At 47.8% G+C, this 26,130-nt stretch overlaps 1 protein-coding gene across 6 annotated transcripts in view; it reads right to left on the minus strand.

Moving 5' to 3' along the window:
* ptprk (protein tyrosine phosphatase receptor type K) overlaps positions 1–26,130 on the minus strand; it is a 607,729-nt gene that overhangs the window by 416,222 nt on the left and 165,377 nt on the right. The gene's annotated exons all lie outside the window — the stretch shown is intronic.

Genomic DNA, 26,130 nt, shown 5'->3' on the forward strand with positions numbered 1-26,130 from the left:
GACCTTGGGGTCCGGGTCCATAGGACTCTTAAATCGGCCTCGCAGGTGGAGGATGCGGTCAAGAAGGCGTACGGCGTACTAGCCTTCATTAATCGAGGGATTGAGTTTAGGAGTCGGGAGATAATGCTGCAGCTTTATAGGACCCTGGTTAGACCCCACTTGGAGTACTGCGCGCAGTTCTGGTCACCTCATTACAGGAAAGATGTTGAAGCCATTGAAAGGGTGCAGAGGAGATTTACAAGGATGTTGCCTGGATTGGGGGGCATGCCTTATGAGGATAGGTTGAGGGAGCTTGGTCTCTTCTCCCTGGAGAGACGAAGGATGAGAGGTGACCTGATAGAGGTTTACAAGATGTTGAGAGGTCTGGATAGGGTAGACTCTCAGAGGCTATTTCCAAGGGCTGAAATGGTTGCTACGAGAGGACACAGGTTTAAGGTGCTGGGGTGTAGGTACAGAGGAGATATCAGGGGTAAGTTTTTCACTCAGAGGGTGGTGGGTGAGTGGAATCGGCTGACGTCGGTGGTGGTGGAGGCAAACTCGTTGGGGTCTTTTAAGAGACTTCTGGATGAGTACATGGGATTTAATGGGATTGAGGGCTATAGATAGGCCTAGAGGTAGGGATATGATCAGCGCAACTTGTGGGCCGAAGGGCCTGTTTGTGCTGTGGCTTTCTATGTTCTATGATATATGTAACAGTTGAATTAACGTGTTCTTTTACAATATTTCAGCTGATGTTTAAGAATCAGTAAGCATTCATTCTTGCAAAACGGCAGCAACACTTACAATATAAAACTAGTGTCATTTTCTTCAAAAGCTTGAAACAGCTGTCAAGGTTTCAAAGCCATACCTATTCATCCCCCAAAATAAAGTGGGCATCCAAAGTGATAAAAGAATAAATATTTGTGCTTGTACAGTGGTTAACTGATACCCAGAGGCAATTTGTAAACAGTGCCCAGTAGTTTCAACAGCAGTGCAACATGTTTGCAAACAAACACAATTTCAAAATGAACGAATGCTTGGAAATAATTCCAATTACTGAGATTTTCAAGAGTGACTGGGTGGATCTGATCAACCTTCTTTCGTCAGCAGAGGTCCCATGTAGTTCATGCCAAATAAAATTTCTATCCTTTGCTTTAAACAGTGGCAATCTGCGCTAATAACTAGAAAATACTTTGTTTCAATAAATAAACAGCGCTACAGGAATATTTAAATTGACAATTTCAGCCACCTATTTTAATTCATAGTGGGAGTTAAGCAAGTGGGGTCTGAGGCCAAGGAGGGAGGGCAAATGACACACCTTACTATACTAGCTAACTGATATTTCAATTCCCAGGCATCATCTGCACAAAGGCCTCATGCTTCTCTAACATGAACCCATGGGAGTGTGAGCTGGTCATTGGAAGTCAGGAGACCGCCAATGGGAAAATAGAATGAACACTCAGCTAAATTCTTTGTGGGGCAAGGGGGAGGATAAGTGACCAAGAGTCTGAAGAGCATCAAAGATGAGGAGCTCACGAAGCTCCAGGCAGTGGAGGGCCAAGGTTTCTTTGTGCAGTTTGGAAGAGCATTCCTGAATCTTACAGCCCCCAAAGATTAAATTACACATTAAAAAATTAACATACTCATTTGGCTCTCATGCCACACAGTTGGTTTGGAGGGGAAATCACAGCAGCTTCCTCACACAAATCTCACAAGCTGAAATTACATTCTGAACCTGATGATTTGGTCTGCATATTTAAAGAAGGACTTTGCTGCTTTTCAGAGGGTGGCCCTCTCTCCGGCTCCAAACAACTTCAATTTACCACCTGGAGGATGCAGCAAATTCAGTCAGATAACTTGGCAGGATGTTTTAATTACCTGCTTTTGCCAAAATTCTGCTATCACGTATAGCGTTAAATTCGGCCCACAAGCCCAAGAATCAAGCACCCGAGTCAGCTGCAGCCCATCTGACTGCCAAATAAAGATCTCAGTACACTGGTCCAATAATTGCACCTCACAAGGGCTTGCTGAATCAGCACAACATTTTCCATTTCTGGCACACTGACAATCATGTGGCTTCTCTCACAGAAAACACATTTTTTAGCAGCAAGTTAGATGCAATGAGGATATATTCAATAGGAACGAAGTATGCTGCAGCCAGTTCATGAGAATCATTCAGCCTAACCTGGGCTGGAATCAGGCACAGCTCAAAAGTTTAACACACCGAATTCAATTTGTCATACACCCTCGCAACAAATAGTAGATCAACCAATTCAAGAATTTCACTTTAAAAGGTGACAGAAGTGCAATTTTGTGGCCACATTCCCCTCCAATTCGATTTTCAAGTTTGCTGACGACAGCACCGCAGTGGGTCGGATCTCAAACAATGACGAGACAGAGTAAAGGAATGAGATGGAGAATCTGGTAAAATGATGCAACGACAATAATCTCCCCCTCCATGTCAACAAAATGAAGAAGGTAGTCATTGACTTCACGAAGCGTAATGGAGAACATGCCTGTCTACATAAACAGGAACAAAGTAGAAAAGGTTGAGAGCTTCAAGTTTTTAGGTGTCCAGATCACCAACAGCCTGTCCTGGTCCCCCCATGCCGACACTACAATTAAGAAAACCCACCAACGCCTCTACTTTCTCAAAAGACTAAGGAAATTTGGCATGTCAGCTATGACTCACCAACTTTTACAGATGCACCATAGAAAGCATTCTTTCTGTTTGGATCACAGCTTGGTATGGCTCCTGCTCTGCCCAAGACCGGAAGGAACTACAAAAGGTCGTGAATGTAGCCCAATCCATCACGCAAACCAGCTTCCCATCCATTGACTCGGTCTACACTTCCCGCTGCCTTGGCAAAGTAGCCAGCATAATTAAGGACCCGACACACCCTGGACATTCTCTCTTCCACCTTCTTCCATCCGGAAAAAGATCCAAAAGTCTGAGGTCATGTACCACCCGACTCAAGAACAGCTCCTTCCCTGCTGCCATCAGACTTTTGAATGGACTTACCTTGCATTAAGTTGATCTTTCTCTACACCCTAGCTATAACTGTAACACTGCATTCTGCACTCTCTCGTTTCTTCTCTATGAATGGTATGCTTTGTCTTTATAGCGCGCAAAAAACAATACTTTTCACTAACACACATGACAATAATAAATCAAATCAAACGTCAAATCAAATGCCATCGGCTGAATGGTTAAATCCAGACCTGTCAGGAGAACACACGAGCAAACTATTGGAACTTAATGTTAAAACACCATCCATTTTGAGGATGAGACCTCATTGCCAGGCTGTGGGCACCAAACAGGCAATGCACTGTTCTGTGTTAGCGCTATCAGGTAGCTCTGAGTTGACCCAACTGGCAAGATGGGGTATCAAGCCCAGAGCAATAATCATTCACATTATTCTGCAAAGGAGCACGTAACAGTAACTTTAACAGTAATTTTGGGCTTTTTATGCCATACCACCAAGTTACAGGACAGCATGATGGCACAATGGTTAGCACTGCCACCTCACAGCAACGGGGACCAGAGTTCAATTCGTGTCTTGGTCACTGTCTGTGTGAAATTCACACATTCTCCCCGTGTCGGCATGGGTTTCCTCAGGGTGCTCCAGTTTCCTCCCACAGTCCAAAGATGTGCGGGTTGGGTTAATTGGTCATGGTAAATTGCCACAGTGTCGGGGGGCCAGCTGGGTAAATACGTGGGATTACAGGAATGGGGCCTGGGTGGGATTGTTGTTGATGCAGGCTGGATGGGCCGAATGGCCTCCTCCTGCACTCTAAGGATTCTATGATTCTAATGAGCAGAGAGCCACAATTTCATTATAGACCCTTTAAACTGCGACATGTCCTTTGTATCCACGTGTTTGCAATAACAAGGGCCGTGTGTTTGAGAGGCATGAATGCTTGACAGATAAACTGAGCTTAACATTTTGCCAGTTCATCACGCCATGAAAGAACACAAGAATGAAGCTTAAATGCATGCAATATATGTATACATTCCATTACTGAAACACTTTCTTACTACACTGTATATTTTAGAAATTAAACAGCAATTTTTAACAATGGAAACAAGATCAGACTAATACCAACCAATTGAAATGCAACTATTTGATAAGTGTACAGCATAACTGGAACATGGATCTCATATTCAGAAGCTGCATAATAAATGAGTCAGCATAAATTTTTAAATAAACTTCATGTATTGGCCCAGTTGGGTTTAACATTCTCACAAGTATTGAGCAAATTAGCATTTAATTTCTACATCTGTACAATCTGTTTGCCCTAAAGCTGTAACATCAGGCGAGCCCCAGATAGCATTTGCAGCAATGTCATCACGCCAATACATCTGTTCAACAATTTCAACCTCTAACCATGCAAATAACAAGAGCCACAAGTGTGCCCTTTTACTTGGGAGATGCAAATATACCATTTCCACTACCAAATTGGTTTAATATTGATTTTGTCTTCCTTGCCAAGTTAAAATTAGATGCAGTTATTCCGTTAGTTAGTACTCCATAATGAAGGCATGAAATAGCCTTAATAAACCAAATTGAACTAAATAGTTGGACTTGTAGGACTAGTAGCTAGTAGTACAGGTTAGCAAGGTCATTCATCACTGCCATCTGCTCAGAAAATACTCATAAAATTTGTGTGCGCAGTTCGCTCAAGTAGATATTTGTGCATGATTGGATACTACACTAATCACAAATAGAAAAATACAAAAGGACAACATGTAAAACCAAAATAGCACAATCCCCAACTGCTGGAAATGCATCCGAACTCTGAAATTACAGCTAAAAGATGAATCCTGCTTCTCATCCAAGACACCATTATCTGCTTGGATTTTGAGTTTCCAGTGTCAAAAGTTCCCAGTTTCCATTCCAGAAATACAATTCCACTGGACATGATGCACCTCTTTTTTTCATTATTTCAACAAAAATTACGTCATATGAAAACAATCATATCAAAATGGACAACAGGATGAATTATCAAATGCACATTTGGCCAATTATCTATTTTTGTCCTTGCGATTAATACAACTTGTACCCAAGCACAATTTATACCCTTCGATCTAGGCACTTGCAAGTGGATTCTGCTTTCAGAACTCATGTCTGCTTCACAATGAATGCAGAGCCCAAACACCACCCTGCAATCCACGAAGTTCTGATCATCCATTTTCATTAATGATGTGTTTCACAGAGCATGTTCCACAATAAGGCTGTATGAAAATGAACTATTCTGGATAAAGCATGGCTTTCCCTCGGTATGTGCGGGTTAAAAACTAAAAGCTTCACAGAGAACATGGCAAACTGAGTAGATAATCCCCAGGTCTATGACTACCTTATCAGGAATATTAAAAATTGCACTAGTGCAACATTTTACACACAGGACAGAAAGATATGCATGTTAAGTAGATTTATATACCAGATTTTATTTTCATTATAATGAAAGCCCTCAAGTTATCCAGAACTTGTAACAGTTTTCAGTAGGAATAGATGCCAACCATTGAGTTAAAAATGTGATGACTATGGGTAGCATATATAGAATACTGACAGTTGTTCTGATAACCATCAGCTGCTCATTCCAAGCTACAAGTCTTCGATAACAAATGCATGTTCAATTAACAATAATCCATCTGTGTGGCAGCCTGCACACAGAGAAAACCTGATCTCAAGAATGTCACTGAGCAGACACCAATAAATCACGTGAAATCTCCAATATCTGTATCATTTCTAATTTTTGCTTTGAGCCACCTTTTGGTGCAGACCTATGCATAAATGGGATATTAATAATGCATGAATTCATGCAACTTGATTTCATAAATCACAGTCTCAACATAAAGGATCAATCATGTGGGACTGAGAGGAGGAGAAACTTAACTGCTCAAAGCTTTGTGAATCTTTCAAAGCGTCTACCCCAGAGGGTTATGGATGCTCCCCATTTAGGCTGAGACAAACAGATTTTTGGTTATTCAAGGAATCAAGGGGTTTGGGGAGTGGGCGGGAAAGTGAAGTTGAGGCCAAAGGTCACTGGTAATCATACCTCATTGCAGAGCAGGCTTGACGGACATTATGGTCTACCCCAGCTCTCATTTCATAAGTTCTGAACTAATACCTGCTGAAGCAACTTTTAGTGACATCAATAATTATTTGTTTGAGCTGGTTGTGCAGAGAGGATCAAAATGAGTGATGATCAAGAAAAATTATTGAGCAGAATTAAGATTTGCTTTTCCCATTTAAAATCAGCAGAAAATTGGATTATGGGTATTATTTTTGATGATAATTTAGAATTAGTCTAAGTAGAATGTTAAAAATAATCCAAAATATTGCTTGATTTCCAACTCTTCCCATAACATATGCATACATATATATTTGAAGTCTATAAATTGCATTATAAGTACGAGATTCTGATTCATTCCTCCCAAATATTTTTTTGAAAGCACAAGCATGCTAACAAATGTAATAATCCAAGACAGTTGAGCATGCTTTCACATGCAATTAAATCAGCGGTGTATGTCACTTCCAGATTTACACTTCCCTGCAGAGTCAACAGTAAAATTCTGAATATCCAATTTGGTACAGAAATTCCTGAGAATGTTGTACACCATCTAATTTATTATGCCTTTGCAGATACATTTAATCACTTTTATGATGGAAGAAAAACACCAATTCCACTCGGTAATGAAAAGCAAAAATTCAATCTCTCCAGTTAATATCAGAGCCTGGTAATATCGGAGGGGGGGAATCACATTGCATAAACTTATCATGCACAACAAAATTTGAGCTGTTGAGAATTAAGCACTCCGCCAATCATGATTTAGTCACCAAGGAAGATGAATTTAGATTTTAAACCCAGATTTATTAAAAAGGAGTCCTATACAAATCATAGAAGATGATTAAATTAGATGAGCAGCTTGTACAAGGAAAAGAACCACTGAAGAAAATGCATAAGAGTGATGACTGTCAAAAATATAAAACATCATCCAGTGTCCATAATAACTACAATGGCTAAGATCAATAATGATACTACCTGCAATCACATCATTTGATTACATTTACAGCTGCAATCAGTCAACTTAAACTCAAAGTGAGATTTCTTTTCTTGTGCTATCCAGTTTAAGTTGCTAAAGGTAGCATACAGCTTTGAGAGACAGAGTGGAAGATTCTAGAGAGAATGCTGGACTTAACCTGATTAAGCTAAACTCAATAAGGTTTGACAGGGGTAGGTTTAATTATCACATTCTTCCACAGAGACTTATGCATTGACTCTCACTATGTGCGTAAACAAGTCAAACAAGCTCGAGGACATTACATTGGTTTATTCCTTCTTGCATATAGTATCGTCGACATACCATGTCTGTGACTGTGATTGGAGAGCCAATAATTTGTTTAGGCCAGCAAATTTGTGCCATCAGGTGTGTTGTCACAGTCCAGTCTCACAGCTGGAACAAATCCCCTGCCAAAAAAAAGACCAAACTGTCTCCATCAGGTGATGGCAGGTGGGCTTGGATGACTTTCCATACAACCCAATACACTTGGCATACTTAAAATGGCTTCTCTCTTCTGCCTTGCACCTCAGATCAGAGGGCTCTCTGAGAAATGCTTTTTTTCTCGTAATGCTGCTAAGGCAAAGCTCGTAAAAGTATTGGCAACATAAATTAGGTTTGGGAACCTAAAAGTGAGCAGAATAAAAAAAATCCAAAAAGGAACAAACTGGAAAAAAAAAATATATATATATAGAACATTACAGTGCAGTACAGGCCCTTCGGCCCTCGATGTTGCGCCGACCAGTGAAACGAATCTAAAGCCCGTCTCACGTACACTATTCCAATATCATCCATATGTTTATCCAATGACCATTTAAATGCCCTTAATGTTGGCAAGTCCACTACAGGCAGGGCATTCCACGCCCTTACCACTCTGAGCGAAGAACCTACCTCTGACATCTGTCCTATATATCTATCACCCCTAAATTTAAAGCTATGTCCCCTCGTGCTAGCTATCACCATCTGAGGAAGCACAGTGGTTAGCACTGCTGCTTCACAGCTCCAGGGACCTGGGTTCGATTCCCGGCTTGGGTCACTGTCTGTGTGGAGTTTGCACATTCTCCTCGTGTCTGCGTGGGTTTCCTCCGGGTGCTCCGGTTTCCTCCCACAGTCCAAAGATGTGCGGGTTAGGTTGATTGGCCATGCTAAAATTGCCCTTAGAGTCCTGGGATGCGTAGGCTAGAGGGATTAGTGGGTAAATATGTAGGGATATGGGCGTAGGGCCTGGGTGGGATTGTGGTCGGTGCAGACTCGATGGGCCGAATGGCCTCCTTCTGCACTGTAGGGTTTCTATGAAAAAGGCTGTCACTATCCACCCTATCTAATCCTCTGATCATCTTGTATGCCTCTATTAAGTCACCTCTTAACCTTCTTCTCTCTAACGAAAACAACCTCAAGTCCCTCAGCCTTTCCTCATAAGACCTTCCCACCATACCAGGCAACATCCTGGTAAATCTCCTCTGCACCCTTTCCAATGCTTCCACATCCTTCCTATAATGTGCTGACCAGAACTGTACACAATACTCCAAGGACGGCCGCACCAGAGTTTTGTACAGCTGCAACATGACCTCCTGGCTCTGAAACTCAATCCCTCTACCAATAAAAGCTAACACTCCGTACGCCTTCTTAACAACTCTATCAACCTGGGTGGCAACTTTGCCTCTGGAATTCAGCTCTTTGGTCCATGTTTGAACCAAGGCTGTAGTGGAGCAGTGATCCTGGCAGAACCTAAACTAACCCAGTTCCCCAGAGCATTACCCTGGATCTCTGGATTACTAGCCCAGCAACAATGCCATTGTACTACCACCTCCCCATGAGGTAACATAATTGGATGAATACTATCTAAAACCAAGTAAAATCTCCATCCCAAATATTTCACATTTCTACAATCCACAATAATTCTTATATATATGCAGTCAAGGCAATTGCAGGTCTATGAGCATTATGAGTCTATAGAAGATTGTAGTGAGTCTGAATTAGCTTCAAAACTGCTGAAAAATCTCAGATCCTAAAAGAAAAATGGTCCTGTACTGCCTCGTGCCCAGAAACGTATGGCCATTTATTTGGCTTCCTATAGAGACACCACAACTCCCATCCAGAACAGAAATGTCTGCTGACTCCCCCATCGATCATGCCTGTTCTCAGTAGTTGGGGTTCATTTTATGCAAATGCTTTGTATTAACTATCCTCCATTTCCTGCAATTTGTACTGTGCAACTGTCTTTTACTTTATTTCACTAGGGAAATCACCCCGCTTTTGGCGAGTTGCAGTAATTCTGGTCGTGAGCTTGGTTTCCTCCAATTTCCAGAAACTCCATAAAATAGACTGCAGACTGATGCTATAGTATTCTGTTTAAACAGACTATTTGCTGAGTAAGAAGACTTCCGTTTGCTATAAATTTAACTGTTTGGTGCAAGTACCACCACATTTCTAGTTGTCATCTGATTCCAACACAATGGAGTCAACAGACCCACCATTGATATAGGTAACCTTTGGAAGTCATGTCAACCCAGCCCGGAGAGATTCTTTTTCTCTTCTTCTTTCTTGGGATGCAAGCATCAGTAGCAAGGTTTGTATTTCCCCAATTGGTCCCCAATTGCCCTTAATAGGCTGGTGGTGAGCCACCTTCTTCAACTGCTGCAATCCATGTTGTGTACACACACAGTGCTATCCGGAAAAGAATTCCAGGTTATGATCCAGTGACAACATAAGAACGGCAATATAGTTCCAAGTCAGGATGGTGTGTGGCTTGGAGGGAATTTGCAGGTTCCCATTCTTCTGCTGTCCTTTTCCTTCTAGGTGATTGAGGTCGCAGGACTGGAGATGCTGATCAAGGAAACTTGGTGAGATACTGGAGTGCATCTTGTACATGGTGCAAACTGCTGGAACTGTGTCCCAGTGATGCCCCGGCAAGGTTCTACAGTGAATGAAATTAATGACTAGTTAATCTGCTTTATTCTTGTGGTTGAAGGATTAATATTGACAGAGAACTCCCTGGTCCTATTTGAATTATTCTACAGGATCTTTCACATCATCTCAAGAGGAAAATGCTACATCTTAATTTTGCAACCAAAACTGACGATGCAACATTCTAGACATTCTGCATTTAAATATGTCAGTCTTGATATGCTGATGACTTGAATGGAGATTAAGCCCTAACTTTCTAACTTTGTAACAAAAACACTACCAATTTGGCCAATCGGACTTGAGCTGACAGACACAGCTTTTATGTTGAATGCCCATATCCTTTGCATTTTATTGCTCCTGAATCATGTGCGTTCTCCTCCCTTTACTGTTTTCCTCGTGCATTTTGTAAAGTTTCAAATTCATACCACATGGGACAAGTGAAGAGGGCGCTGAGCAGGGCTCAAGCCTCCCCCATGCAGTGTTAATGGAATTTTCTCAAAGGAGGGCAGAGAGTAAAGTGCATAGCTCCATCACATTGGTTAACTCAACATTATTAAAATTACACCATTCTTCCTTGAGGCTTTTTCCTGTCTGGCTCATGTTCTGCAACTCCACAGCTGAAAAAAAAGGAACATTTTTATTCACAGCTTACATCTCACTGAGCAGGCTTCTGACCAATCCATTTCCAACAACATGCTTTGAAAACTCTGCTCACATTTTGACAGCCATGACAAATTGCAACACAGCAACTAAGACAATACACAACTTCCTAAATAAACTTCGAACATTGTAAATAAAATAACTCATTCTAAAGCAAATCAATCCCATTATCTCATGTTAAAAGATAATTGTAAAAAATTCCAGGAACCAGATCCGCATGATCACCAAAATCTAATTTGTTCTTCTTTGGTCCACACCCTGTGCACCAAGATTCATTGAAAATTGGAGATATATTCTTTACAAAGGCTTTTTTTAATTCATTCGTGGGACATGGGTCTCGCTGGCTGGCCAGCATTTATTGCCCATCCCTAGTTGCCCTTGAGAAGGTGGTGGTGAGCTGCCCTCTTGAATCGCTGCAGTCCACGTTCTGTGGGTTGACCCACAATGCTGTTAGGGAGGGAATTCCAGGATTTTGAAAGAACGGCGACATATTTCCAAGTCAGGATGGTAAGTGGTTTGGAGGGGAACTTGCAGGTGGTGGTGTTCCCATGCATCTGCTGTTCTTGTCCTTCTAGATGGAAGTGGTTGTGGGTTTGGAAGGCGCTGTCTAAGGATCTTTGGTGAATTGCTGGAGTGCATCTTGTAGATAGTTCACACTGCTGCTACTGAGCGTCGGTGGTGGAGGGAGTGGATGTGGATGTGCAAATCAAACGGGCTGCTTTGCCCTGGTTGATGTCAAGCTTCTGGAGTGTCGTTGGAGCTGCACCCATCCAGGCAAGTGGGGAATATTCCACCACACTCCTGACTTGTGCCTTGTGGATGGTGGATAGGCTTTGGGGAGTCGGGAGGCGAGTTACTCGCCGCAGTATTCCTAGCCTCTGACCTGCTCTTGTAGCCACTGTGTTTATGTGGTGAGTCCAGTTGAGTTTCTGGTCAATGGTAACCCCAAGGATGTTGACAGTGGGGGATTCAGTGTTGGTTACACCATTGAATGTCATGAGGCAGTGGCTAGAGTGTCTCTTATTGGTGATGGTCATTACCTGGCATTTGTGTGGCACAAATGTTACTTGCCACTTATCAGCCGAAGCCTGGATATTGTCCAGATATTGTTGCATTTGAACATGGACTGCTTCAGTATCTGAGTCGTCGTCAATGGTGCTGAACATTGTGCAATCATCGGCAAACATCCCCACTTCTGACCTTATGATGGAGAGAAGCTCATTGATGAAGCAGCTGAAGATGGTTGGGCCTAGGACACTACCCTGAGGAACTCCTGCAGAGATATCCTGGAGCTGAGATGACTGACCCTCCACAACCATCTTCCTATGTGCCAGGTATGACTCTAACCAGCGGAAAGTTTGCTCCCCGATACCCATTGATTCCAGTTTCACAAGGGCTTCTTGATGCCACACTCGGTCAAATGTGGCCTTGATGCCAAGGGGTGTCACTTTCACCTCACCTCTGGAATTTAGCTTTTTCGTCCAAAGCTGTACTGAGTTCAGGAGCTGAGTGACCCCAGGCAAAACCCAAACTGGGTGTCGCTGAGCAGGTAGCACTGTCAATGACCCCTTCCATCACTTTACTGATGATCGAGAGTAGACTGATTGGGTAGTAATTGGTTGGGTTGGATTTGTCCTGCTTTTTGATCACAAGACAAAATGTTATCAGGGCCCATTGCCTTTGCAGCATCCAGTGCCTCCAACTGTTTCTCGGTATCACGTGGAGTGAATCAAATTGGCTGGTGAGTGGCATCGGAGGTGCTGGGGACCACTGGAGGAGGTCGAGATGGATCACCACTCAGCACTTCTGGCAGAAGATTGCTGCGAATACTTCAGCCTTATCGTTTGCACTGATGTGCTGGGCTCTTCCATCATTGAGGATGGGGATATTTGTGGAGCCGCCTCCTCCAGTGAGTTTTTAATTGTCCACCACCATTCTCGATTGGATGTGGAAGAACTGCAGAGCTTGGATCTGATCTGTTGCTTATGGGATCACTTAGCTCTGTCTATCACTTGCTGTTTGGTGTGCAAGTAGTCCTGTTTGGTAGCTTCACTTGGTTGACACCTCATTTTTAGGTATGCCTGGTGTTGCTCCTGGCATGTCCTCCTGCACTCTCCTTTGAAAAAGGGTTGATCCCCTGGCTTGATGGTAATGGTTGAGTGGGGGATATGCTGAGTCATGAGGCACAGCGCCTCATGGATGCCCAGTCTCGAGTTGCTAGATCAGTTCAAAGTCTGTCCCATTTAGTAGTGATAGTGCCACACAACACGATGGAGCTTATTCTCAATGTGAAGGCGGGACTTCGTCTCCACAAGGATTGTGCGGTGGTCACTCTGACCAATACTGTCATGGACAGATGCATCTGCAGCCGGCAGATTGGCAAGGATGAGGTCAAGTATGTTATTGCCTCTTGTTGGTTTCTTCACCACCTGCTGCAGACTAACAGGGGTGAAAACATTGAAGATAAGAAGGGCATAAATTCAAGTTATGACTTCCATGTGAAATTCTAGAAACCATACAGACACTGTCAATGCCACTGCTGTAGTTAAGATTTGTGCACCAGAACTCGCTGTCTCTTGACCTAGTGCTCCAAAGCAACTATGACATTGAAAATCCATGATTTATATTGCATTTAACAGAATATGGCACCGAGAAGCCCCAGCAAATCTTAGGTCAAAGAGAAAATTAAGTCACACTTGACAGAAAGAAGATGGTTATGGTTGTCAGACCCATTCAGCCCAAAGATGTTACAATAGGATTTCCTCAGGAAGGCACCCTTAGCAATTTACCTGCATGATAATTTCAGGCTGTTAGTTCACAATTCCATTCACAATGCTGTAATAAACCCAATTTAAATAGCGACAGATACAACAAATATTGTAAATAAATTGAGCTAAAGTACATGGACATAACACACGTGTTATGCAGCAGAAATACATGACCATCACAAGTTGCGAGTACCAGTGGAGGATGGTTGACAAGTGCAAACAGCTCTTCTCTTCTTGGTGCCTCACATCTTAACTTCTTGAACTATCAAAGAATTGTAGACAGGAGCACTTCTCAGGAGTTCTTCTCCACTATATAATTGCACACAAAATCTCCTATTTTAAAATCCTTTAGGGATAAAGCCAGATAGATTATTGATAAGGCCTTGTTGCCCTGTAAATGTTTCCTTTATTATAAAATACCCAATAGTATCAAGTTCTTAGTCTCAACTATGGGCAAAGCCTCCTCTGCTATTAGATTCTAGCACCTTTGCAAGTACCCGGTCAGGTCTTTACATCTTTCCTCAAGTCATATTATACCACTTTCCCAATCAGTTCTATCCTCCCGTATAATACGTGTAAAATACGTCCTTCTGATATCCATGTTACACACCACCACCCCCCCCTCACCTTGAACCTGTGACCCCTCGTGAACGTCACCACCGACCTGGGAAAAAGCTTCCCACCGTTCACCTTATTTATGCCTTTCATAATTTTATACACCTCTATTAGGTCACCCCTCATCCTCCGTCTTTCCAGTGAGAACAACTCCAGTTTACCCAATCTCTCCTCAAAACTAAGCCCTTCCATACCAGGCAACATCCTGGTAAACCTCCTCTGCACTCTCTCCAAAGCCTCCACGTCCTTCTGGTAGTGTGGCGACCAGAACTGGGCGCAGTATTCCAAATGCAGCTGAATGAACGTTCTATACAACTGCAACATCAGACCCCAACTTTTATACTCAATGCCCCGTCCTATAAAGGCAAGCATGCCATATGCCTTATTCATTACCTTCTCCACCTGTGACGTCACCTTCAAGGATCTGTGGACTTGCACACCCAGGTCCCTCTGCGTATCTACACCCTTTATGGTCCTGCCATTTATCGTATAGCTCCCCCCTACTTTAGTTCTACCAAAATGCATCACTTCGCATTTATCTGGATTGAACTCCATCTGCCATTTCTTTGCCCAAATTTCCAGCCTATCTATATCCTTCTGTAGCCTCTGACAATGTTCCTTACTATCTGCAAGTCCAGCCATTTTCATGTCGTCCGCAAACTTACTGATCACCCCAGTTACACCTTCTTCCAGATCGTTTATATAAATGACAAACAGCAGAGGTCCCAATACAGAGCCCTGCGGAACACCACTAGTCACAGGCATCCAGCCGGAAAAAGACTTGGTTATGGATACCTATTTTCTACAAGGCTCAAATCAGGACTGTGATGCAATAATCAGCACTTGGTGGATGGGTGCAAAAGCACTCAATGCTATCCAGGACAGAGCAAACCACTTGACTGGTGCATTGACACTGAACACATTATACAGTATTATGTTCGATTCCCAGGATGCCCAAAGAGCAATGCAACTCCCCACACCCCCACCCCAACATTGCAAATTCTACCGTCATGAAGTACAAGACCAACAGAGAAAAACAATTACCAGCACATTGTGCAACATGATAATTTACACCTGTACTCCCATTCCTTCATCACCAATATTCTAACATTCGAACTACTGTGCACATCCCCTCTCACTTAAAAAAGCCACAAGGTTCAGCAGGACTCTGGTTGTTAGGACAAAATGTGGAGATGCCGGCGTTAGACTGGGGTAAACACAGTAAGAAGTCTCACAACACCAGGTTAAAGTCCAACAGGTTTATTTGGTAGCAAATACCATTTGCTACCAAATTTGCTACCAAATAAACCTGTTGGACTTTAACCTGGTGTTGTGAGACTTCTTACTGTGTTAGGACAAAGCCATCTTTTTTCTCTGCTTTCAAACCTGAACAAACCAGGCTTGAACCAGAGGGTCTCTGAGAAATTCAAGGGCCTTTTGATGTCATCTATAAAATGATGAAACTCCGACAAATCACATCAAAAATGCCTTGCACAAAGCAAGTTCAATAGTTATTCAAATAAAAGCATGACACAGGCGATTATTTTAAGCATGGAAGTAATAATCAGCATGTATTGTATATTTTTAGACAGTACATTATTGGAGTAAATTGTATGTGAAAGAAACAATACAGCTATTTTTGCCAATTGTCTGCAGTGCATTGGAGCACTTTAGCTTTGTTGCTTCAACTCACTGTAATAGGCTAGAAAACAGTGTGGGTGCTTGTGAGACAAATATGGAATGTTGACAATGGATTGCAAAGTACTAACAGGATCTGAAATGCCAGAAATCGCAGCATATAGGTTTGACCTTTCAAGCCCGTGAAGCCTCCCGTGTGGCAGCCTTTCCTGTGGTGGAGGCAGCTAGCCATTAGCTGCATGCCGGATTTTCTGGTCCTACCGAATTCAATAGCAATTTGCATGGCTCACCTATCCCACAACCAAAGAGAGACACAGACAAAGGGGGGGGGAGAAGAGAGAAAGAGACCACAGGGCACCCAGAGAGAGAGGCACAGCGAGAGAGAGAGACAGACAGACAGACAGGCACACACAGCGAGAGAGATATAGAGAGAGAGAGATATAGAGAGACAGGCACACAGAGAGGGAGAGACAGGCACACAGAGAGGGAGAGACAGGCACACAGAGAGAGACAGGCACACAGAGAGAGACAGGCACACAGAGAGAGACAGGCACACAGAGAGAGACAGGCACACAGCGAGAGAGAGACAGGCACACAGCGAGAGAGAGACAGGCACACAGCGAGAGAGAGACAGGCACACAGCGAGAGAGAGACAGGCACACAGCGAGAGAGAGACAGGCACACAGCGAGAGAGAGACAGGCACACAGCGAGAGAGAGACAGGCACACAGCGAGAGAGAGACAGGCACACAGCGAGAGAGAGACAGGCACACAGCGAGAGAGAGACAGGCACACAGCGAGAGAGAGACAGGCACACAGCGAGAGAGAGACAGGCACACAGCGAGAGAGAGACAGGCACACAGCGAGAGAGAGACAGGCACACAGCGAGAGAGAGACAGGCACACAGCGAGAGAGAGACAGGCACACAGCGAGAGAGAGACAGGCACACAGCGAGAGAGAGACAGGCACACAGCGAGAGAGAGACAGGCACACAGCGAGAGAGAGACAGGCACACAGCGAGAGAGAGACAGGCACACAGCGAGAGAGACAGGCACACAGCGAGAGAGACAGGCACACAGCGAGAGAGACAGGCACACAGCGAGAGAGATAGGCACACAGCGAGAGAGACAGGCACACAGAGAGAGACAGGCACACAGAGAGAGACAGGCACACAGAGAGAGACAGGCACACAGACAGAGATATAGAGAGACAGGCACAGAGACAGAGAGACAGGCACAGAGACAGAGAGAGACTGGCACAGAGAGAGAGAGAGACAGGCACAGAGAGAGAGAGAGACAGGCACAGAGAGAGAGAGAGAGACAGGCACAGAGAGAGAGAGAGAGAGAGAGACAGGCACACCGAGAGAGAGAGAGAGACGGGCACAGAGAGAGAGAGAGACTGGCACAGAGAGAGAGAGAGACAGGCACAGAGAGAGAGAGAGACAGGCACAGAGAGAGAGAGAGAGACAGGCACAGAGAGAGAGAGAGAGAGAGAGACAGGCACACCGAGAGAGAGAGAGAGAGGCAGAGAGAGAGAGAGACAGGCACAGAGAGAGAGAGAGAGAGAGACGGGCACAGAGAGAGAGAGAGAGACGGGCACAGAGAGAGAGAGAGAGACGGGCACAGAGAGAGAGAGAGAGAGAGAGAGACAGGCACACAGAGAGAGACAGGCACACAGAGAGAGACAGGCACACAGACAGAGATATAGAGAGACAGGCACAGAGACAGAGAGACAGGCACAGAGACAGAGAGAGACTGGCACAGAGAGAGAGAGAGACAGGCACAGAGAGAGAGAGAGACAGGCACAGAGAGAGAGAGAGAGACAGGCACAGAGAGAGAGAGAGAGAGAGAGACAGGCACACCGAGAGAGAGAGAGAGACGGGCACAGAGAGAGAGAGAGACTGGCACAGAGAGAGAGAGAGACAGGCACAGAGAGAGAGAGAGACAGGCACAGAGAGAGAGAGAGAGACAGGCACAGAGAGAGAGAGAGAGAGAGAGACAGGCACACCGAGAGAGAGAGAGAGAGGCAGAGAGAGAGAGAGACAGGCACAGAGAGAGAGAGAGAGAGAGACGGGCACAGAGAGAGAGAGAGAGACGGGCACAGAGAGAGAGAGAGAGAGAGAGAGACGGGCACAGAGAGAGAGAGAGAGAGAGAGAGACGGGCACAGAGAGAGAGAGAGACGGGCACAGAGAGAGAGAGAGACGGGCACAGAGAGAGAGAGAGACGGGCACAGAGAGAGAGAGAGACGGGCACAGAGAGAGAGAGAGACGGGCACAGAGAGAGAGAGAGACGGGCACAGAGAGAGAGAGAGACGGGCACAGAGAGAGAGAGAGACGGGCACAGAGAGAGAGAGAGACGGGCACAGAGAGAGAGAGAGACGGGCACAGAGAGAGAGAGAGACGGGCACAGAGAGAGAGAGAGACGGGCACAGAGAGAGAGAGAGACGGGCACAGAGAGAGAGAGAGACGGGCACAAAGAGAGAGAGAGAGACGGGCACAGAGAGAGAGAGAGACGGGCACAGAGAGAGAGAGAGACGGGCACAGAGAGAGAGAGAGACGGGCACAGAGAGAGAGAGAGACGGGCACAGAGAGAGAGAGAGACGGGCACAGAGAGAGAGAGAGACGGGCACAGAGAGAGAGAGAGACGGGCACAGAGAGAGAGAGAGAGACGGGCACAGAGAGAGAGAGAGACAGGCACAGAGAGAGAGAGAGAGACAGGCACAGAGAGAGAGAGAGACAGGCACAGAGAGAGAGAGAGACAGGCACAGAGAGAGAGAGAGACAGGCACAGAGAGAGAGAGAGACAGGCACAGAGAGAGAGAGAGACAGGCACACAGAGAGAGAGAGACAGGCACACAGAGAGAGAGAGACAGGCACACAGAGAGAGAGAGACAGGCACACAGAGAGAGAGAGACAGGCACAAAGAGAGAGAGAGACAGGCACATAGAGAGAGAGAGACAGGCACACAGAGAGAGAGAGACAGGCACACAGAGAGAGAGAGACAGGCACACAGAGAGAGAGAGACAGGCACAGAGAGAGAGAGAGAGAGACAGGCACAGAGAGAGAGAGAGACAGGCACAGAGAGAGAGAGAGACAGGCAGAGAGAGAGAGAGAGACAGGCACAGAGAGAGAGAGAGACAGGCACAGAGAGAGAGAGAGACAGGCACAGAGAGAGAGAGAGACAGGCACAGAGAGAGAGAGAGACAGGCACAGAGAGAGAGAGACAGGCACAGAGAGAGAGAGACAGGCACAGAGAGAGAGAGACAGGCACAGAGAGAGAGAGAGACAGGCACAGAGAGAGAGAGAGACAGGCACAGAGAGAGAGAGAGAGACAGGCACAGAGAGAGAGAGAGACAGGCACAGAGAGAGAGAGAGACAGGCACAGAGAGAGAGAGAGACAGGCACAGAGAGAGAGAGAGACAGGCACAGAGAGAGAGAGAGACAGGCACAGAGAGAGAGAGAGACAGGCACAGAGAGAGAGAGAGAGACAGGCACAGAGAGAGAGAGAGACAGGCACAGAGAGAGAGAGACAGGCACAGAGAGAGAGAGAGACAGGCACAGAGAGAGAGAGAGACAGGCACAGAGAGAGAGAGAGACAGGCACAGAGAGAGAGACAGACAGGCACAGAGAGAGAGAGAGACAGGCACACAGAGAGAGAGAGACAGGCACACAGAGAGAGAGAGACAGGCACACAGAGAGAGAGAGACAGGCACACAGAGAGAGAGAGACAGGCACAAAGAGAGAGAGAGACAGGCACACAGAGAGAGAGAGACAGGCACACAGAGACAGAGAGAGACAGGCACAGAGACAGAGAGAGACAGGCACAGAGACAGAGAGAGACAGGCACAGAGACAGAGAGAGACAGGCACAGAGACAGAGAGAGACAGGCACAGAGACAGAGAGAGACAGGCACAGAGACAGAGAGAGACAGGCACAGAGAGAGAGAGACAGGCACAGAGAGAGAGAGAGACAGGCACAGAGAGTGAGAGAGAGAGGCACAAAGTGAGAGAGAGAGAGAGAGAGACAGGCACAGAGAGAGAGAGAGAGACGGGCACAGAGAGAGAGAGAGAGAGACAGGCACAGAGAGAGAGAGAGAGACAGGCACAGAGAGAGAGAGAGAGACAGGCACAGAGAGAGAGAGAGAGAGAGACGGGCACAGAGAGAGAGAGAGAGAGATAGGCACAGAGAGAGAGAGAGAGACAGGCACAGAGAGAGAGAGAGAGAGAGACAGGCACAGAGAGAGAGAGAGAGAGAGAGAGACAGGCACACCGAGAGAGAGAGAGAGAGAGGCAGAGAGAGAGAGAGACAGGCACAGAGAGAGAGAGAGAGAGAGACGGGCACAGAGAGAGAGAGAGAGAGAGACAGGCACAGAGAGAGAGAGAGACAGGCACAGAGAGAGAGAGAGACAGGCACAGAGAGAGAGAGAGAGACAGGCACAGAGAGAGAGAGAGACAGGCACAGAGAGAGAGAGAGAGAGAGAGACAGGCACACCGAGAGAGAGAGAGAGAGAGAGGCAGAGAGAGAGAGAGACAGGCACAGAGAGAGAGAGCGAGAGAGACGGGCACAGAGAGAGAGAGAGAGAGACGGGCACAGAGAGAGAGAGAGAGACGGGCACAGAGAGAGAGAGAGAGACGGGCACAGAGAGAGAGAGAGAGACGGGCACAGAGAGAGAGAGAGACGGGCACAGAGAGAGAGAGAGACGGGCACAGAGAGAGAGAGACGGGCACAGAGAGAGAGAGACGGGCACAGAGAGAGAGAGAGACGGGCACAGAGAGAGAGACGGGCACAGAGAGAGAGAGAGACGGGCACAGAGAGAGAGAGAGACGGGCACAGAGAGAGAGAGAGACGGGCACAGAGAGAGAGAGAGACGGGCACAGAGAGAGAGAGAGACGGGCACAGAGAGAGAGAGAGACGGGCACAGAGAGAGAGAGAGACGGGCACAGAGAGAGAGAGAGACGGGCACAGAGAGAGAGAGAGACGGGCACAGAGAGAGAGAGAGACGGGCACAGAGAGAGAGAGAGACAGGCACAGAGAGAGAGAGAGACAGGCACAGAGAGAGAGAGAGACAGGCGCAGAGAGAGAGAGAGACAGGCGCAGAGAGAGAAAGAGAGACAGGCACAGAGAGAGAGACAGACAGGCACAGAGAGAGAGAGAGACAGGCACACAGAGAGAGAGAGACAGGCACACAGAGAGAGAGAGACAGGCACAGAGACAGAGAGAGACAGGCACAGAGACAGAGAGAGACAGGCACAGAGACAGAGAGAGACAGGCACAGAGACAGAGAGAGACAGGCACAGAGACAGAGAGAGACAGGCACAGAGACAGAGAGAGACAGGCACAGAGACAGAGAGAGACAGGCACAGAGACAGAGAGAGACAGGCACAGAGACAGAGAGAGACAGGCACAGAGAGAGAGAGAGACAGGCACAGAGAGTGAGAGAGAGAGGCACAAAGTGAGAGAGAGAGAGAGAGAGAGACAGGCACAGAGAGAGAGAGAGAGACGGGCACAGAGAGAGAGAGAGAGAGACAGGCACAGAGAGAGAGAGAGACAGGCACAGAGAGAGAGAGAGAGAGACGGGCACAGAGAGAGAGAGAGAGAGATAGGCACAGAGAGAGAGACAGGCACAGAGAGAGAGAGAGAGAGACAGGCACAGAGAGAGAGAGAGAGAGACAGGCACACCGAGAGAGAGAGAGAGAGAGGCAGAGAGAGAGAGAGACAGGCACAGAGAGAGAGAGAGAGAGAGACGGGCACAGAGAGAGAGAGAGAGACGGGCACAGAGAGAGAGAGAGAGACGGGCACAGAGAGAGAGAGAGACAGAGGCAGCACGAGAGAGAGAGAGACAGGCACAGAGAGAGAGAGGACAGGCACAGAGAGAGAGAGAGACAGGCACAGAGAGAGAGAGAGACAGGCACAGAGAGAGAGAGAGAGAGAGAGACAGGCACACCGAGAGAGAGAGAGAGAGAGAGAGGCAGAGAGAGAGAGAGACAGGCACAGAGAGAGAGAGCGAGAGAGACGGGCACAGAGAGAGAGAGAGAGAGAGACGGGCACAGAGAGAGAGAGAGAGAGAGACGGGCACAGAGAGAGAGAGAGAGACGGGCACAGAGAGAGAGAGAGAGAGACGGGCACAGAGAGAGAGAGAGACGGGCACAGAGAGAGAGAGAGACGGGCACAGAGAGAGAGAGAGAGACGGGCACAGAGAGAGAGAGAGACGGGCACAGAGAGAGAGAGAGACGGGCACAGAGAGAGAGAGAGACGGGCACAGAGAGAGAGAGAGACGGGCACAGAGAGAGAGAGAGACGGGCACAGAGAGAGAGAGAGACGGGCACAGAGAGAGAGAGAGACGGGCACAGAGAGAGAGAGAGACGGGCACAGAGAGAGAGAGAGACGGGCACAGAGAGAGAGAGAGACGGGCACAGAGAGAGAGAGACGGGCACAGAGAGAGAGAGAGACCGGCACAGAGAGAGAGAGAGACAGGCCCAGAGAGAGAGAGAGACAGGCCCAGAGAGAGAGAGAGACAGGCACAGAGAGAGAGAGAGACAGGCACAGAGAGAGAGAGAGACAGGCACAGAGAGAGAGAGAGACAGGCACACAGAGAGAGAGAGACAGGCACACAGAGAGAGAGAGACAGGCACACAGAGAGAGAGAGACAGGCACACAGAGAGAGAGAGACAGGCACACAGAGAGAGAGAGACAGGCACACAGAGAGAGAGAGACAGGCACACAGAGAGAGAGAGACAGGCACACAGAGAGAGAGAGACAGGCACACAGAGAGAGAGAGACAGGCACACAGAGAGAGAGAGACAGGCACAGAGAGAGAGAGAGAGAGACAGGCACAGAGAGAGAGAGAGACAGGCACACAGAGAGAGAGAGACAGGCACAGAGAGAGAGAGAGAGAGACAGGCACATAGAGAGAGAGAGACAGGCACACAGAGAGAGAGAGACAGGCACACAGAGAGAGAGAGACAGGCACACAGAGAGAGAGAGACAGGCACAGAGAGAGAGAGAGAGAGACAGGCACAGAGAGAGAGAGAGACAGGCACAGAGAGAGAGAGAGACAGGCAGAGAGAGAGAGAGAGACAGGCACAGAGAGAGAGAGAGACAGGCACAGAGAGAGAGAGAGACAGGCACAGAGAGAGAGAGAGACAGGCACAGAGAGAGAGAGAGACAGGCACAGAGAGAGAGAGACAGGCACAGAGAGAGAGAGACAGGCACAGAGAGAGAGAGACAGGCACAGAGAGAGAGAGAGACAGGCACAGAGAGAGAGAGAGACAGGCACAGAGAGAGAGAGAGAGACAGGCACAGAGAGAGAGAGAGACAGGCACAGAGAGAGAGAGAGACAGGCACAGAGAGAGAGAGAGACAGGCACAGAGAGAGAGAGAGACAGGCACAGAGAGAGAGAGAGACAGGCACAGAGAGAGAGAGAGACAGGCACAGAGAGAGAGAGAGAGACAGGCACAGAGAGAGAGAGAGACAGGCACAGAGAGAGAGAGACAGGCACAGAGAGAGAGAGAGACAGGCACAGAGAGAGAGAGAGACAGGCACAGAGAGAGAGAGAGACAGGCACAGAGAGAGAGACAGACAGGCACAGAGAGAGAGAGAGACAGGCACACAGAGAGAGAGAGACAGGCACACAGAGAGAGAGAGACAGGCACACAGAGAGAGAGAGACAGGCACACAGAGAGAGAGAGACAGGCACAAAGAGAGAGAGAGACAGGCACACAGAGAGAGAGAGACAGGCACACAGAGACAGAGAGAGACAGGCACAGAGACAGAGAGAGACAGGCACAGAGACAGAGAGAGACAGGCACAGAGACAGAGAGAGACAGGCACAGAGACAGAGAGAGACAGGCACAGAGACAGAGAGAGACAGGCACAGAGACAGAGAGAGACAGGCACAGAGAGAGAGAGACAGGCACAGAGAGAGAGAGAGACAGGCACAGAGAGTGAGAGAGAGAGGCACAAAGTGAGAGAGAGAGAGAGAGAGACAGGCACAGAGAGAGAGAGAGAGACGGGCACAGAGAGAGAGAGAGAGAGACAGGCACAGAGAGAGAGAGAGAGACAGGCACAGAGAGAGAGAGAGAGACAGGCACAGAGAGAGAGAGAGAGAGAGACGGGCACAGAGAGAGAGAGAGAGAGATAGGCACAGAGAGAGAGAGACAGGCACAGAGAGAGAGAGAGAGAGACAGGCACAGAGAGAGAGAGAGAGAGAGAGACAGGCACACCGAGAGAGAGAGAGAGAGAGGCAGAGAGAGAGAGAGACAGGCACAGAGAGAGAGAGAGAGAGAGACGGGCACAGAGAGAGAGAGAGAGAGAGACAGGCACAGAGAGAGAGAGAGACAGGCACAGAGAGAGAGAGAGACAGGCACAGAGAGAGAGAGAGAGACAGGCACAGAGAGAGAGAGAGACAGGCACAGAGAGAGAGAGAGAGAGAGACAGGCACACCGAGAGAGAGAGAGAGAGAGAGGCAGAGAGAGAGAGAGACAGGCACAGAGAGAGAGAGCGAGAGAGACGGGCACAGAGAGAGAGAGAGAGAGACGGGCACAGAGAGAGAGAGAGACGGGCACAGAGAGAGAGAGAGAGACGGGCACAGAGAGAGAGAGAGAGACGGGCACAGAGAGAGAGAGAGACGGGCACAGAGAGAGAGAGAGACGGGCACAGAGAGAGAGAGACGGGCACAGAGAGAGAGAGACGGGCACAGAGAGGGAGAGAGACGGGCACAGAGAGAGAGACGGGCACAGAGAGAGAGAGAGACGGGCACAGAGAGAGAGAGAGACGGGCACAGAGAGAGAGAGAGACGGGCACAGAGAGAGAGAGAGACGGGCACAGAGAGAGAGAGAGACGGGCACAGAGAGAGAGAGAGACGGGCACAGAGAGAGAGAGAGACGGGCACAGAGAGAGAGAGAGACGGGCACAGAGAGAGAGAGAGACGGGCACAGAGAGAGAGAGAGACGGGCACAGAGAGAGAGAGAGACAGGCACAGAGAGAGAGAGAGACAGGCACAGAGAGAGAGAGAGACAGGCGCAGAGAGAGAGAGAGACAGGCGCAGAGAGAGAAAGAGAGACAGGCACAGAGAGAGAGACAGACAGGCACAGAGAGAGAGAGAGACAGGCACACAGAGAGAGAGAGACAGGCACACAGAGAGAGAGAGACAGGCACAGAGACAGAGAGAGACAGGCACAGAGACAGAGAGAGACAGGCACAGAGACAGAGAGAGACAGGCACAGAGACAGAGAGAGACAGGCACAGAGACAGAGAGAGACAGGCACAGAGACAGAGAGAGACAGGCACAGAGACAGAGAGAGACAGGCACAGAGACAGAGAGAGACAGGCACAGAGACAGAGAGAGACAGGCACAGAGAGAGAGAGAGACAGGCACAGAGAGTGAGAGAGAGAGGCACAAAGTGAGAGAGAGAGAGAGAGAGAGACAGGCACAGAGAGAGAGAGAGAGACGGGCACAGAGAGAGAGAGAGAGAGACAGGCACAGAGAGAGAGAGAGACAGGCACAGAGAGAGAGAGAGAGAGACGGGCACAGAGAGAGAGAGAGAGAGATAGGCACAGAGAGAGAGACAGGCACAGAGAGAGAGAGAGAGAGACAGGCACAGAGAGAGAGAGAGAGAGACAGGCACACCGAGAGAGAGAGAGAGAGAGGCAGAGAGAGAGAGAGACAGGCACAGAGAGAGAGAGAGAGAGAGACGGGCACAGAGAGAGAGAGAGAGACGGGCACAGAGAGAGAGAGAGAGACGGGCACAGAGAGAGAGAGAGAGAGAGACAGGCACAGAGAGAGAGAGAGACAGGCACAGAGAGAGAGAGAGACAGGCACAGAGAGAGAGAGAGACAGGCACAGAGAGAGAGAGAGACAGGCACAGAGAGAGAGAGAGAGAGAGACAGGCACACCGAGAGAGAGAAGAGAGAGAGAGGCAAGAGAGAGAGAGACAGGCACAGAGAGAGAGAGCGAGAGAGACGGGCACAGAGAGAGAGAGAGAGAGACGGGCACAGAGAGAGAGAGAGAGAGACGGGCACAGAGAGAGAGAGAGAGACAGAGAGAGAGAGAGAGACGGGCACAGAGAGAGAGAGAGACGGGCACAGAGAGAGAGAGAGACGGGCACAGAGAGAGAGAGAGACGGGCACAGAGAGAGAGAGACGGGCACAGAGAGAGAGAGAGACGGGCACAGAGAGAGAGAGAGACGGGCACAGAGAGAGAGAGAGACGGGCACAGAGAGAGAGAGAGACGGGCACAGAGAGAGAGAGAGACGGGCACAGAGAGAGAGAGAGACGGGCACAGAGAGAGAGAGAGACGGGCACAGAGAGAGAGAGAGACGGGCACAGAGAGAGAGAGAGACGGGCACAGAGAGAGAGAGAGACCGGCACAGAGAGAGAGAGAGACAGGCCCAGAGAGAGAGAGAGACAGGCCCAGAGAGAGAGAGAGACAGGCACAGAGAGAGAGAGAGACAGGCACAGAGAGAGAGAGAGACAGGCACAGAGAGAGAGAGAGACAGGCACACA

This window comes from Mustelus asterias, chromosome 5, assembly GCF_964213995.1.
Source record: "Mustelus asterias chromosome 5, sMusAst1.hap1.1, whole genome shotgun sequence".
NCBI lineage: Eukaryota > Metazoa > Chordata > Chondrichthyes > Carcharhiniformes > Triakidae > Mustelus > Mustelus asterias.